This window comes from Equus caballus, chromosome 1 (genome assembly GCF_041296265.1).
Source record: "Equus caballus isolate H_3958 breed thoroughbred chromosome 1, TB-T2T, whole genome shotgun sequence".
NCBI lineage: Eukaryota > Metazoa > Chordata > Mammalia > Perissodactyla > Equidae > Equus > Equus caballus.
Window position 1 is genome coordinate 151,085,049 of NC_091684.1, and position 13,101 is coordinate 151,098,149.

General features: G+C 38.5%; 1 protein-coding gene across 37 annotated transcripts in view; it reads left to right on the top strand.

Moving 5' to 3' along the window:
- ATOSA (atos homolog A) overlaps positions 1 to 13,101 on the top strand; it is a 109,382-nt gene that overhangs the window by 68,309 nt on the left and 27,972 nt on the right. For 10 of the 37 annotated variants that reach the window (XM_070271262.1, XM_070271244.1, XM_070271215.1 and 7 more), the window contains one exon: positions 6,180 to 6,330. The exons of 26 other annotated variants lie outside the window; for them this stretch is intronic. The gene's annotated coding sequence lies outside the window, so the exon portion shown is untranslated. Of the gene's footprint in view, positions 1 to 2,631; positions 2,755 to 6,179; positions 6,331 to 13,101 lie in introns of all 37 variants that reach the window. One more of the 37 variants, XM_070271228.1, reaches the window with a different exon arrangement.

Here is a 13,101-nt window from a genome sequence, read left to right on the forward strand (position 1 = left end):
TCCCTCGCACTTCTTTATGCTTTTACCACATGTGTATGGAACCATCAAGTCTGTTGTTTAGTTTTGCTTGTTTTTTAAACTTTTATATAAACAGAATCATGTTAGTTATAGTCGTCTATAACCTGCGTAGCCATCACTTATTCTTGTGTTTTTGTCCACTGTTGTATGGTATCCCATTGTGTGAATATACCACAACTTACTCATTCTGCAGATGATAGACATTTGTTGTTGTTTCTAGGATTTTTGATGTTGTTGCTGACAATGCTTTGAGCATTCTTATATTGGTCTCCTGGTGCACATGCACAAGAGTTTATCTGGGTTATTTACCCAGGGGAGTAATTTTTGAATTGCAGGGTATGCACTTCTTTGCTAGATAATGCCACATTATTTTTCAAAGTAGTTGTATAGTGGGTACTTTTACTGGCAGTGTATGAGTATTTCTGTTGCTGTATGCATTTTCCAACACTTAATTTGGTCAGGCTAGTTTTTTTCCCCCAAATCTGGTAATTGTGAAATGATACCTCATTGTGGCTTTAATTTGTATTTTGTGATGATTAGAGAAGTTCAGCATCTTGTGTTGGTTAGCCTCTCAGGATTCTTAGGTGAAATATTCTGGATATTCTTCTGTTTTTGGTTATTTAGGTTACAAATTTTTTCCCCCTGTTTTTGGCTGTTTTTTTTCCCATCTCTCTGGTGCCTTTGGTGTAGCATTTCATCCTTTACTTCACAGAACCTTCTTAGAGCCTGCCATTTAATAAAGACAACTGTTCTGAAGGCTCAACGACCAACTTGGAAAACAAAGTTTAGATCCAATCCTTTTAGAAGTTCGGGGCTCCTTTTATAGGGGTGCTAGAAGACCGTGGGTGAGAAGACAAGGGAGGCCTACTTTGGGATGTTTGACATTTGGGAGTTTAGGACGAGCGCCTGAGGGACAATTGGGAAACAAAGTAATGACTTTCCCTAAAAGTTTCTTCCAGGCCAGCCCCGTTGCCTAGTGGTTAAGTTCAGCACACTTGCTTCAGCAGCCCAGGTTTGGTTCGTGGACCTGTGCTGCTCTGCTGGGGGCCATGCTGTGCTGGCAGCCCACATACTAAGAATCAGAGGAAGATTAGCATGGATGTTAGCTCAGGGTGAATCTTCCTTAGCAAAAAAAAAAGTTTTTTCTGCCTCATCTGTTCAACTTCCTCCACCTGTACTCTTACTCAGTTTTCTTTATTTTTTCTTTTATCTTTTCCTCCTTCTTATTTTCCTGATGTTTGTTCTTTCCTCTTCATTTATTTTATTTCTCCCTACCCATCCTGTCCCCTTTTCTCTCTTTATTTTGATTCCAATTCTTAGTTACTTACCTTTCTATTCTTTTTCTGGTTGTTTTCTTAAAAAATACCCTTACCTCTACACAAATGACTCTGATCGAATTGGTAAGGAGCCAGGAGGGGAATGTGGATGGCACTTAGAAATTAGAGGTTTTGTGTAATTGGAAGTCAGATTCGAGAGGAAGAGGTGGTGTCTGTTAGGGCAGCTAGTTGCAGTTTTCTGGGGAGAGGGTTGCCTTTCAGAATTGTGTGCAGTAGAAGCATTACCTTCTCAGCTTCTGATGAGCTCTACTCATTGGTGGCCTAGGAAATATATTTGTTAACAATTGGGTGAAATATCCAACAATAAGTTGTTGGATAAATTAGACTGAAATTTTTTACGCATTCACCAATTGTTTTATTACCATAAAAAGTTGTTTCTTTTGTGTTAATGCCTTTGTAGCAATTTTAATTAAAATTATTTTAATGGAACTTATGTAAATACTAATCATAAATGCCATATTTCTTTGTCATGCACACTTTTAATTTTTATAATATAATCACCTGAGCAGTTTAAATGACATAAAATATATGCCTTTTAAAGAAAGTTTAGCTATAAGCTACAATAGTGTGTTTCAAAACTATATAGCATTGTATTTTCTATTACTCTAGTTAATAGGCATGGTAAACAAATTGAAATTGGTGGGTAATTGCTGTTTTAGATTATACAATATTTGCGAAGGAGGGAAAAGGGTTAGTACTTATTTTATTACTTGGCTGTAAGTAACTTAGCGTAGGAACTCAGTGTGGCCTGAGTACACAGGCCTGTCGTAGTTCATATCAAAGGGTACCTTCTCTGTTTCTAGAATTCTCTCATGTTCTTTTTTAGTCGTAGAACTAGAAATATTTGGCTTTTAACTTGTTTAGATCCTTTATTTCAAGAAATTCAAAGTGCTTGATAAAATATTATTACCCTTAAAATATCATAGAATGATTAAGTGAATATCTTATATTGATTTTCTTCACAATCATTGTAAATTTTTGCATATATATAAAATTCACTAAACACTAGTTCCAGAGCTGTTGAATGCAAATGTGAGCAGCAGTGTTAGAAAAATTTAAGGAATATTTTAACGCATTGAAAATAATTGAAATTCCTAATTCCCACATTTCGAATCACTAAGCCTGTCTTTCTTTCACTCTTTTCCATTAGTTATACTAGTTGTGCTAATTTTTAACAAAAGAGAATTAGTGTTTAGAGAATTAGCCAAGGCTTTTCCTTTGACTTCTGTGAGATTTAGTGTGATAAAATCTGCCCCTCAAAATTATCTGCTTTCAGCATTTTGGAGAAGACACTTTCAGACGGCAGAACTGGCTATCAAGTTGGAATTAAGGAAATGAATTCTCTTGAGATACTGATAACTGAGGCCCAGAAACATACACAGATGTCATCATTTTACTGGTGTGTGTGTGTGTGTTAACTCTTTATTAAAATATCAGTGTGAATAAGTTAAATTCTGCTTTTAAAAAAACATTAAAATATAAGTTAAAAGGACTTGTGCATTGCCTAACATCCTGACCACTTTCAACCTGCCATGTTTTGTAGGGCTAATAATCTGAGCTTACCTCTCCTATAATATCTGAATTATTCAAAGTCGGTCATACTTTAACACAGATCTCAAGCTGATCTACAAGTGCCCAAACCCATTAATTAGTTAAATAACTATGCTTCAGCCCTCTTTCATTTTGCTTTGTATTCATCAAGCACCTCCTATATGCCAGGTGCTGGTCATGGAATGATGGCTCCTGCACGCCCAGAGTTTATAGTCTCTTGGAGACAAAGAGCCATTATAGTGGTGTGATAATTACAGTGGGAACACATGAAGCTTATAAGAGGCTTTCTCTCTGCCTCTGCTTCCAACCTGACTTGAAATTTAACTGAAATCAGGGACTAGAAAGAAGTTGGCAGGTTTTTAATTTCCCCATTGGTGGAAAATATGCAGTTTGTAACAGTGCACTCTTTAGTTAAGCCTTTAACCCCTGCTTCCCTTCCCTCTCTGGTGTTTCCTAACTCACTTACATCTCTTCTTTTGCAAAGTTCAAAGTGTCAGGTTTAGAGTTTGGGTGGCCATGGCATATAGGAATGCATATCAGATATAACAGATATCACATAATAATGGCCGCCACCAATGCTTCAGTCTCCGGAGGGGTCTCACCTCCCGCCGAGATGCACCCAGAGCCTACCAGGGTCTTCTTCTGATGGAGCCCAAATTAAGACAGTCAACAACCATCTGGAGGGATAAACTTTGAAGAAGAAAAGAACAAACTTGACAGAAGCAACATCCTACTGCAACATTCAAATCAGGTTGAAATTATCAAGGACTGCTGCTGTAATGCCAGCTCTAAACTAAAGCTACCAGGAAAGGGCCACAAACCAGCCTCAGCACATTTAGCCTGATTTGCGGAAGCCATCGCCTCATCAGGAAAGCACCTGTTATCCAGTCACCTTTATTAAACTCAATGCCAAGTATCATTAGTACAGCAATGCTGTGATGATGCTCTATTCACTGCATCACCAAATATCCTAAATGTCTGTCATTGGAGAACAGCCTTTGTTTCAATAAAATAATATAACTAAAATAGGAAAATGGGAGGCCGTGCATCCCTGTTGCTTTCCTTGGCCCACCACTTCCTAGCGATAAGCTGGGCTTGATTATATCAACGCTAGGGATCCCGATGCATTCTTATTAATGAACTTTCAAACTGAGGCTTGTTTGTTAATAGTTTAATTAAAACCCCAAGTGTTTAAAAAAAAAGATATTAGATATCAAGGAAACACATCTGAGGTAGGTAAGCACCTTATGTCTCAGTGGCAAAAATTTGGATCCAGAGTGGCTGCCTGGGCAGAGAAACACAGAACATTCTGGTAAGAATGCAGAACAGTAGCCATGTAAACTGGAAAGTCCAGTAAGAATTCACAGGAAAACAGAGATTGGGAATTAGACACCAAGATGTTTTACATTAAGGACCAGAATCACCATTCAGAGGCTGGATAACTGATACAGAGTGAGTGACAAGAATGACCTTGATACTAAGCCAACACATACCTAAGGCTGAGTCTCTGTCCCTGATTCTTCCCTGAGCCAGAATTGAACTGGACTAATGTGGAGCTACAGTTTAGGTAGGCACACTGGATGAGACTTGGAAGAAAAGTCCTCAAATTTCTGACTTTGTGCATGCACAGGAGACCTTGGATTAGGGCCTCGTGTTATCGTTATGTTGCTGTGTGTGTCTGAGCAGTCACTTTACCTCTCTGAAGTCCAATTTTTTCATCTATAAATTAATGAAAATACACTCTTGAAGGTTCCCTTGAGTTCTTTAATTCCTGAATTCTATGCAAAAGCCAAGAGTTGGCCTTTTACAAAAAGTTTATCCCTTGTCTTTTTGCCAAAGATTCTGCTTATTTTTCTTTGATAATAAAGGGACCAACCTTGGTTTTAATTAACTCTGAGTGTTTTTTAATGCGCAAAACAGAACATTGAAACACTTTATTTATAAGCAGATATAATAGGGCAGTTTTGCCATGCATTATATGGATAGTGTTTCTAGGTAGGATATGCTCTTGCTCTTTCTGGAACCACATGATCTAGGCCTTTTCCATGATTTCTAAATTGAGAGAGCTTTAAAAGGAGAGACATAAGGAAAGAATGGAGTAGCTGTCCAAATTCTTTCAATACCAGGCATCCTTGAAGATATATCTATCTAAGGAGCTTTCTAGAATCTGTTCCTTGAGTTGGGGGGGTAACCTCTGAGTCATTTTTGTGTGAAATGAAAAATAAATATGAGCTTCTGTAATTAAGAATGTTAAGAACTATTGGTAGCGGAAAGTGGGCTCTTAAAGATGGGTCTGTACTTACCGATAATGTGTGTGACCTTGGCTGGTACTATTATTATCCTCATTTAATAGATTAAAAAAAAAAATCTGAGGTGGGGCTAGCCCTGTGGCCAAGTGGTTGGGTTTGCGCACTCCGCTTTGGCGGCTCAGGGTTTTACTGGCTCGGATCCTGGGTGCGGTCATGGCACTGCTCATCAGGCCATGCTGAGGTGGCGTTCCACATAGCAGAACCAAAAGGACCTGCAACTAGAATATACAACTATGTACTGGGGGGATTTGGGGAGAAGAAAGGGGAAAAAAAGGAAGATGGCAAGAGATGTTAGCTCAGGTGCCAATCTTTAAAAAAAAAAAAAAAACGACAACCTGAGGCAAAGAGAGGTTGTATAACCTGTACAAGGCCAAACAACCAGCAAGTAGTAGAACTGGTTGCCTGACCTGAGAGTTCATGCTCTTAACTAGTACTCTATGCTACATCAAGAAAATTGAAAAGAGGAAGCCCCTGATGAAACACTGCACAACTCGAGATGATGGTGATCATCTTTGTTTAATTGAGTGTTTGGATTATGTGACAATTGAAATTTATAGCCAATTTTCGAAGAGCTAGATTATTATAAAAACATACGCATGACTTAGTTTTTCAGATGGCACCTCAGAATATTGCTGTGCTTTAATCATGATTTTGAACTTTGGTGGTTATTGTATATGAAGCAGATGTAGAGTAGAAATATTGGGTTGAATTTAAACAAACTATATGCCAGCCCAGAAAGTTGCTTTTAAAAGTCAGTCCATAATAAGTTTACAGATTACTTGCCTTTTTCATAATAGAGTGCTGAGGATTTTTAAAATTTCAGTTTAAGTTTTGTTGGTTAATGACAAAAATAAAGAATATTTTTGTATTTGAAAATACTATTCTGTAAGTGAAAATATTTATGTGTAAAACTAATTTTTATAAAGTAATAGTGCACATGTAAGATTGCTCTTTTTGTTTACAGCTACAGCCACTATTTTTTGCACTTGTCACTGAAGTCAACTTTGCCTTTTATTCTCTGCTTGAAGACTTCTCTTGATATATAAATCGAGTTGTGCTAGGGATAAAGAAATCTGGATCCAGTTTGCATCAGTATACCACTTTGAACAAGAAAGGTGATGTCTTTGTACCTTATTTTTCTTCATCTGGGAGTAACGTAGATTAGGCTACATGATTTCTAAGATCCTTTACAATTCTGACTTAAAACAGAAACACACAACACATACCTTTGAGATTGGGACATACAGGTGAAAAACCAAAAATATTTCAATGTGTGTAGAACGTAACCCCTTAGGAGATAATACTCCATGAAATATTAAGAATGTTATTTTAAAGAAACAGATGGGTTGGTGTAACTGTGGAGCGGTTGAGATAGTGCTGAGTTTTTTGTGAAGTGATGGCTGATTTGCACGGATCTGTCCTTCCCTTTTTCATGGTCCCATTTGTGATCAGTGCCCCAGGTTTGGGAGAAGGTTGGCTGAAGTTAGCAGTACAGTCTGTCCATGGAACAGAGTGAAACTTACCCAGGTGGCAGTGAAATTCATGACTTACAGTTGTGTGCCGGCACCCTGAAGTAACCGGGCATAGCCTAGAGGGCTTACATAAGTTCTGGGGAAGAGTACAAAGTAAGTAAAATGTCAGTGTGGAAATGAGTTAGGAAAGGGCTCTTTCATGGAAAAAATAGAGTCAGGAAAGCTCTTCAAAAGTTCGGGATCGGTGGACAGGAGAGGAGGAAGTCGTGTTTGATGGGAAAAAAAGAATGAGCAGTGGCCCAAGGTGGGAATGGAGCATGGTATAGAGAGCAGTTTGGTTGAAGCAGAGAGACCATGAAGGGAGCAGTAGAAGATGGGACAAAGAAGCAAAGGTAGGGTCTTAAGCAGGCTCACTTCGATGTGTAATTTCCAAAGGCAGCAGTCACATCAGAATCTGGCAATGCATAGCCAGAGCAGCTGGCACTGGATGGTGGCCCAGGCCCGAATGTCAGGCTTAAGAGTTTACAGTGGGTTCAGTAGGCAGTTAGGGAGCCAGTGAAACAAACAAACTCAAAAAACTTTTAGCTGAGAGGAACGTGATGGAATGGCTTTTCAAGAAGATTAATCTGCATTAGGGTGCAGGATGAATAAGAATGGGCCTAGAGTCCCACACCGCAGCTAGGAGACTGTTGTAGTAATTCAGGTAAAGTAAAAAAAATCTAAAGTAATAAGAGCCTAACTAGGTAACTGTTTTAGGATTAAAAAGGAAGAGTTTAATTCTAAGAGAAATTTAAAAGAACAAGTTAGTAAGATTTAGTGACTAGATTTCAGGACCATAAAGCAGGAGATTCTCCTGCCCCTGTCCCATAGACTTTGAAGGGAACTTCTTTTATTCTTGTTTTGGGATTTAGAGACAGTTTTGTATGAGTGATGATATTGCATATTTAACTTATCTTTTATAAGAAAGAGCTGTTGTGATCCATCAATGGCCATTGTGTTAAGAGAGGGCTAGGAAAGTAGGCTTTTGTATTTCTCATCTAAACCCTTTAGAATAATTGACAATGTATATCACATCTGTCTAATCTTCCATTATCACCATCTACTGAGATGGCTATTGTCAAGGTCACCAGTGACTTCCTTATTGCCAAATCCAGTGATCGCTTCTTTGTGTTTTATTAAACTTCACCAATGTTTGAGACCGTTGACCAGGCCCTCCTTGAAACTTTTTTTTTCGTGTAGCTTTTATTATACCAAACTTGACAGCTCCTTTTGCTGGTTCATCATCTTCTACCAGATCTGTACTTGCTAGTGTGCCCCAGGGCTCTGACATGAGTTCCCCTCATGTTCTTCTAGATAACTCTTGACTCTAAATACATACATACCCTCGAGATATTGAGAGTTTGGTTCCAGACCACCACAATAAATCAAATATCACAGTAAAGCAAGTCACATGAATTTTTTGTTTCCCAGTGTATGTAAAAGTTATGTTTACACTAGACTGTAGTCTGTTAAGTGTGTAATAGTGTTATATCAAAAAAAAAAAACCCAATGTACTAACCATCATCTGAGCCTTCAGCAAGTCATAGTCTTTTTGCTGATGGAGGGTCTTGTAAAAAATGCAGTATCAGCAAAGCGCAATAAAACAAGGTATGCCTGTGCTATCCAAATGCCAGTGAGCCCCAAAACTATATCCCCAACCTTACAACTGCAGCTACAGTGCCTTCCTGACTAGTATACCTACTTTGGTTCTTTTTCTGCTATTCTGTTATCAACGTAGCAGCCATGGTGCTCGTTTTAAAATGTGAGTTAGATCATGTCATTTCTCTAGTTAAAACCCTTCAATGGCTTCCCATTGCATTTAGGATAAAATCTAAACTCCTTGCCCTAGCTTCCAAATCCTATATGATCTAGTCCCTGCTCACCATTCTAAACTTCATCTCATACCATTTTCCCTCCTTGCCCCCGTCATTCCAGCCTCATTCACCTTCTTTCAGTTCCTGGGACATTACCCTTGCATTGTCACCTTAGACCCTCTGCTCAGAATGCTCTTTCCCCTGATTTTTGAACGGATAGCTCCTTGTTCAGGATCTCAGCTTACATGTCATCTGCTCAGAAAAGCCTTTCCTGAACATATGATATAAAACGTGCACATAATCCTCTGACATCACCCTTTTCACAATTATGGCATCTTTACTCTTAGCACCATCTGATATTTTTCTTATTAATTTGTTTTGGTTTTTCTCTGCCACCGCTAGAATATAAGCTCCAAGTCGCAGCATCTAAGAAAGTACCTGGCACGCGTTAGGTGTATAATAAATATTTATTGAATAAATGAAGTCTTAAGACCTACAGACTGTTTATGTCAACTGAGAGTCCAATTCTTTGAGTATAACATCTTCCACTAATTCTTAACACCCATTCTCAGATCCATCCATATATGTTTTTCATAATATTATCAATATGAGATTCTGGTTCTCATCTAATTTTTTAAAGTTTATTTTTAAAAAGCAAAGAAGAAAAGAGAGTTTCAAACTGCAAAGTTTCACCTTTTCAACACCAGAACCAGTACACTGTTACCTATGTGTCTTCACAAATTCTTGTATTAAGTAACCAAACATGACCTCCTTAGTCGGGGTTCTACAAAACAATAATGCTAATTAATTAAAACATATGACACTAGGTAATACTTTTATTTACATGTTATTTTTCAGTTAATGGGCCTTATCATTTATCTAATACCAGTCAGAGAATAGTGATTTATTTAAAATTTAGTTTGTGTTAGCGTGTTTGCTTATAGGACTGATAATATTTTGTTGTGTGTGTGTCTTTCTACACATGTATGCACATGTGAGCCCACAAACACATAATCATAACATTCTTTCTTTTGAAACATTGTGTTTTCACTTACATTGTAGATAATCTTTCCTTGTCAAAAGTAGATTTATATCATTGTTTTAGATAACTGTCATCTCTAATTTTCTTTCAAATTTCTGCATTTAAATATTTAATACTCTGGCTACGTGATTTAAGTCATCCAACTGCAGCCTCTGATCATGGTTTCAGAAGTTTTTTAGTTTACTATCTAAGGAGATAATGACCAAAGCAACCAAATTTAAGTCAAATGTTATATTATTCAGAACTGCTTTTTTACAACAGTTTAGTTTTTATCACTTGAAACTTGATGATTGCTAGTGCATGAGTAAGCCATGCCCTACTAGGGCTTTGGAGATGAGAAACAGTCATGAGCCCCATAATGACAATTTGGTCAATGACTGACGATGATCCGGTAAGGCTTTTAAGGACAGGATAAACAGTCTTGCTCGGGGGCAATGTTTCAGGCTACAAATTGAAACCCTTTGTGATCTGGCACAGTGAGAACCCCAGGGCCTTCAAGTATATCAGTAAGCACACACTGCCAGTGTACTACAGGAGCAACAAGAAGTCATGGATGACCCAGCTCCTCTTCCAAGATACCCTCCTGAATGGCTGTGCCAGCGAAATGGAGAAGTACTGTTTGGAGAACAACATACCTTTCAAGATTTTGCTTATGTTGATAATGCTCCCAGACATCCTCCTTTTATTGGCGATCTTTATCCCACTATCAAAGCAGTGTTTCTCCCTCCAAACACCACCACTTTGATCCAACTAATGTGATCAAGGAGTTATAGGAGATTTTAAGGCCTCCTACCTGCAGAGGACCTTTCCCAGGCTATTGATACAACTGAGGAAGACACTGATGCAATTCTGGAAGGATTACAACATCTGTGACTGCATCAAGAACCTTGCTTGGGCTTAGGCTGATGTCACCAAGGAGTGTTTGAATGGCATCTGGAAGAAGACGCTCAAGAGGTTCATCCATGACTTCAAAGGATTTCTCAAGGATGAGGAGGTTGCAAAAATCAACAAGGATGTGGTTGAGATGACAAACAACTTTAACCTGAGTGTGGATGAGGATGACATTGAGGAGTTCCTAAAGGTGGCTCCTGAGGGATTGACTAATGAGTTGTTGGAACTGGAACAGGAATGCATAGCTGAAGAATAGGCAAGAGAAAAGGAAACTGCAGGAGAAGAAAAAGAAGAACCCCCAAGAAAATTCACAGTGAAGGGTTTAGCAGAAGCTTTTGCAGACCTCAACAAGCTCCTTAAGAAGTGTGAAAACATGGACCCCAACACTGAAAGGTTTTCATGAATAGAGAGGAATGTTCATGGTTCATTATCTGCTTACAAACAAATGGATGATGAAAAAAAGAAAAAAGCCAAGCAAACCACCATGGACATATTTCTGAAAAGACCTGCCTCAGACAGGTCCTTCAGGAGGTATTCCAGGACAAGGCATTGTCATAGGAGATGACAGCTCCATGCATGTTATTGCCCCTGAAGACCTTCCAGTGGGACAAGACGTGGAAGAGGAAGATAGTGATATCAATTAGAAGAAGGATACAAATAAAAAGTATTTTGTACAGCTGCACAATGTGTTTGTGTTCCAAGCTAAGTGTTACTGCAAAAGTAAAAAAATTTAAAAGTTTATAAAGTAAAAATGTTACAATAAGCTGAAGTTAATTTATTATTGAAGAAAGAAAGATACTTTTTTTATAAATTTAGTGTAGCCTAAGTGTACAGTGTTTATAAAGTCTACAGTAGTGTGCTGTGATGTCCTAGGCTTCCCATTTACCCACCGCTCACTGACTCACCCAGAGCAACTTCAGTCCTGCAAGTTGCACTCATAGTAAGTGCCCTATACAGGTGTACCATTTTTTAGCTTTTCTGCCATATTTTTACTATACCTTTTCTATGTTTAGATATATTTAGATATGCAAATACTTACCATTGTGTTACAATAGCCTACAGTATTCAGTATGGTGACGTGCCGTACAGGTTTGTAGCCTAGGAGCAACAGGCTATACCGTGTAGCCTAGGTGTGTAGTAGGCTACGCCATCCAGGTTTGTGTAAGTCCACTACGTCATTCGCACAATGATGAAATCGCCTAATCATGCATTTCTCAGAACATATCCCCGTTGTTAAGTGACACATGACTGTATAGTTTTGCAGGCATAAGGATAACAAGTCATGGAGTACTGGTAGCCCAAAAGACAACAAACACACTCTCTCTCATACTCCCTGCTTCATGTGCCCTTCCCCCTTTCCTACTCTGACCTGGTAGTTTTCTCTCAGCAGCAGAAACGCTATAGATATATTTTTTTAAAGTAGTAGCATATAAATATGAGACATTACTTAGGCTGTGGACCATCCTTGGTACTCACATGGAGTAGCTGACATCTTGGTATCACTTAGCATTCCATAGATTAGGAGCCACTCCTCTGCCACAATTCTTAACTCTCCAGGATTATCCCACAAGCTAGGGGAGGGAACCGGATGAGCCCAGAGAAATCTCCTGGGAGCCAAAATCATGCCATGTAGCCTATGGCAAGCCTGAGCTGGCCTTGAAAACCCAGAGAACCACCAGAGAAGAGGATTGAATGGATTCCTTTTTACATTTTTTGCTTCCCTCTGAAGGGACACCATGATTTAATTCAGTGAGTCCCAGGAGACCCTTGACTCATGACCTCATTGATTCCTGGAGGAGGGTTGAAAGTTGAGACTTGTCTTTTTTTTTTTTCCCAGTTGGAACATTATTATAAATTAGGATCCTATTCCTGGAAACCAATTCTATACCATATATGTTCTAAAATGTATTATTACAATATGTGTTGAATATATATTATTTTCATTTATATTTTCACAAACATATATTAAAGTATGTAAAAGCAAAATGTATAGCCACAATGAAAGGAAGCATCTACGGGGTGGTTAATGACCCAATTTCTGAACCCAGACGGTGTAGGTTCAAATTCCAACGTTGCCACTCCCTAGCTGGTGATCTTTGGCACGTTGTTTAACCTCTATGCCACAGTTATCTGTAAAAGGCTGGGAATAGTTCCCATCTTCTAGAGCTGCTCATTCATGAGTTAATGTATAGAAAGTACTAAGAACTGGCAATACCTGACAATGTTAGTAAGTGTTGGCTGGTAGTTTATGTGTTGAAAATGGTCATTTTAGGGAAAATTTTTCTGAATGGTCTTAAAATACAAGCTCAATAAAGTTGGCTCTCAAGCCTCCTCCTTTTTCTGATAGCCTTCCTGAGGCTAGAAAGAGGCATTCTTCCTCATACTCTTCAAGGCTTTTCACAATCTGGCTCCATTCTTGCCTTTTCCACACTTTCTCAATACAAATTCTCCATTCAAGTTGCACTTTCTCATGGTTCTGCTCAACACCTACCTCGTTTGCAAAATTTTACCACTGTCACCTGAACAACTTTGGAATTTATTATGCTGCAGTATACTAGTTGTTTTTAAAATCATCTCTGAATCATAAACCCTTTGAGTCTAGGACCTATGTGCAGTGCAACGCGGTGT